The sequence below is a fragment of the Pteropus vampyrus genome, unplaced genomic scaffold (genome assembly GCF_000151845.1).
Source record: "Pteropus vampyrus isolate Shadow unplaced genomic scaffold, Pvam_2.0 Scaffold107, whole genome shotgun sequence".
NCBI lineage: Eukaryota > Metazoa > Chordata > Mammalia > Chiroptera > Pteropodidae > Pteropus > Pteropus vampyrus.
The window spans coordinates 3,590,678-3,594,098 of record NW_011888888.1 but is presented as its reverse complement, the minus strand read 5'-3'; the positions used below and the strand labels follow the sequence as shown (position 1 = coordinate 3,594,098).

Here is a 3,421-nt window from a genome sequence, read left to right as displayed (position 1 = left end):
ATAAAAATTTTTATTGATTATTTAGTAGACTGCTGCTCATAGTAACAGATGAAAATGTACAGTCTACTTACATTTTCATCTGTTACTATGAGCAGAGTTGAATTTACTTCAATATGATTTTCTAATATTTCTAGAACTTGAATTCATTTTTTCTTTGGTACTTCTAATTTTATTCTTTATTCTTATCTACTCATATTTCACCATCAATTTATTAGAGATACATCATTTCTTCTTATGGATTTGCTTGGACACACACACATCCCTTATTTCATATATTTTGCAAATATTTCCCAGAATCTTATTTCCTCTTTTATTTTCATTATGTTTTACATATTCAGTATTTAAAAATATTCCTTACTCAGATTTTTCTACCCTTTCTTTACTATTTTTTCTAAGATTTGCTAGATTGTAAATTATAGGGGAGCAGAAACTTTGTTTCTTTTAAATCAGCATTGTTTCACAGATTTGTAACACAAAGCCTAACTAGTAGAAAATATACAAAATAAATGAAAAGAGCTTAGAAACTTCACTGTTAGTGGTCCACAATTATCCAGTGACTGGTAAGAGATAAGACTAGTTACTGATCAGCTTCCTGAGGCTTTGAAATAAGTGGCTCACACTGCTGCTTTTAATAATTTAGCAAAATCTATCAACTAAGCAAACAAAAGTTTTACAAAGAAGTGACAGATCAAATACAGACTGGCTTTTAAATTAAGTATAAATGTGATGCCTAGGATATTAAGACATACATCCTTATCCAAAAATGCATCTGATATCCTAGTTAAATTCGCTTAATTAACTTTATTAATTTCTTCTTTACATATAAAGATAGAGGTGGAAATGGAGATGGAAATGGAGATAAAGACAGAGATATAATCTTAACAACTGTCTACCTGTGGAAGTGGTAGCATTCTCCCTATCTCTGACTGTCAAAATTAACTTATCCACCAAGATCAGATCAAACGTATATTATCAAATCTACTTATTTATTATTTTTGGATTCAAGGAATCATAACTCTATCAAAGAAGGCCTTTCTCACTCAATTTATTACATTTTACTGTGTTGTAAATTAATAATTTTATGGGTTTAAAATATTACTTTAAATATTTAATTCACACATGTACTCATTTATCAAGTGCATTTTCTATTTGCCATGCCCTGTGCTATCATCTTATTTCTACAGAGTAATATATGGACTGGTATTATAAGATAATGTAATTTTTTTTCTTATAAATGTGCTAAAAAGATAGTTATTGAGGATTTTAATTATCCTTATTTTCTTAAAATAAAGTCCACTTGGTCATAGTATTCTTTTTTCAAACTGTTAGATTTAATTTGCAAGTTATTTTTTAAACTTTTGCATTGATATTTGTGTTTTATTATTTTTTTAATAGATATCTAGCAATCAGGCTTCATTTTAAATCAAATGATTGATTGAACAATCCACTTTTCCTGACTGGTTTAAAATGTGATCTGTATCATATGTGAAGTTCCATACATACATAAATTTGCTTCGAACTCTACTCTCCTTCATTTACCTACTCTCTAATAAAGTTTTAGTGAATGTATCTGTCTCATAGAGTAGGACATTCCTCATTGTTCTTTTTATTTCCAAGTTGCCATTATCTATTCTTTTACACTCTCTTCTTTTATTTTATCTGTGAAATTAGATTGTCAAATTTGAAAATCTTATTGACTTAAATCGATATTGAATTGAATTTAAAATGTGAAGAAAAGGTGTATCTTTACATTATTGACTCTTCTTATTTAAGAATGTAGCCAGTATATTTTATTCAGATCTTTTTTGTCCTCTTCAGCTTTGGGGGCATCTTGAATATTGCTTCAGAATTTTATAACAAATTTCATAGTCATATTGAATATTTTGAAGGATATCTATTTTAATGAAATTTTCTAATGGGCTATTGTTGAAGTAAAGAGAACTATATCTTTAGTAATACTGAATTCATGTCTATTTGTCTTTAAAACTCTGATTAGTTTATATACCTTTAAATAGAATCTCACATATATTCTTAGTAGATAGTCATATTGACTGTGAATAATGACTTCCATCATTTCTTTTCCAATATTTCATATATATCATATGAGTTTTTCTTGTCTTATTTGATTGCTTGGATCTTATTCTTGATTTTAATAAAATTTTCCAAATTCAGACTATTAAACATGACATTGTTACAGGATTATAAGTTTAAAATATTTATTCTAGTCCTAGTTTTACATGAAGTTTTATAGCAGTGACTTTGCATTTTATCAAATACTTTCTATACAATAATGCATAGAATAATGTAATGTAATTTTTTCTATGTTAATATGATAAATAATATTACTTATATTTTTTAGATAAAGTCTACTTGGCCAGGCTATTTTCTGATAATTTGCTAGATTTAAGATTCTTAATTTTTTTAATATAAAGACAGAACAATCAAAGGGGAGGCTGAGTCTTTAGTTGATTTTGAGATCACTCTGCCCTTCGGCCTCTGCAGCAAGCATGTCTTCAGAAAGCTGATTACAAGGTGAGCCATTTGAGTGGAAAATTCCTCTTCATTCCCTCCTTTTGATGCCCTTTCAATTCTTATAGGGCATCAACCTCCTGATCTTCCTGATCTAGGGGCTGGTATAAGGGTGGTCTGGATGTCACAACCATCTGTAACTTTATGGACTCTAGGCACGAAGAGACAAACTTGACAAGATAGTTCAGGATACAAGGACCAAATAAGAGAGCTATGAAGAGCATTAGGAGAGGACCTGCAAGTGGGAGAAGCCAGGATCCCCAACTCCATGTTCTGTACCAGGACTCCCATGACTCATTCAATTGTTGGTGGATTAGAGCGTACCTCTTCTAGGATAGGATGACCTCAATGTCTTTGCAGGCAGACTCAGAAACCCCCTAGCTAATTCTTGCCTAACTCCTTTCTAAGAGCCACGAACCCCCTTATTATTAGTATGGATGTTGAGAGACGGGATGTCTCTTCTTCCATATCTGCTTCCTGCTGAGAAGGGTTGTAGTCCCTGCCTACTGGGTTTCATGGAGCTCTTTCCTTTTCTGTCTTAATCAGGGTGGAGTCTTGGGTTTTCTGCTGAAGTGCTGCCTCAGTCCCTAGACAAGGAAAAGAAGATACAAACTGGTTATTTAAATCATGTATCCATTAAAGAAATCAGGTTTGATTCTTAAAGAATAAAAAAAAGCTCCCCTCTCAGACTCTGAGGACCCTGCCTGGCTTAGGGCCATTTCTGCATGAAGGTCTGATGATCCTTATCAAAAACCAGAGGACCTGAGTTACCAGTTTCAGGGGCATAATCTGGATTTGGGGGAGAGGGCCTTTCCTCTTCCCCCAAAGAAAGGAGGGAAGAAAACTTAACTAGGTTTCGACGGACCTACAAATGGGAGTGCATTGGATGCAG

General features: G+C 32.2%; 1 long non-coding RNA gene across 1 annotated transcript in view; it reads left to right on the top strand.

Moving 5' to 3' along the window:
• Positions 1–2,609, top strand: part of LOC111743097 — a 15,389-nt gene extending 12,780 nt beyond the window's left edge. The window contains exon 3 of the long non-coding RNA XR_002781577.1: positions 2,518–2,609. This is a non-coding gene — a long non-coding RNA (uncharacterized LOC111743097). The remainder of the gene's footprint in view (positions 1–2,517) is intronic.
• The last annotated feature ends 812 nt before the right edge of the window (positions 2,610–3,421 follow it).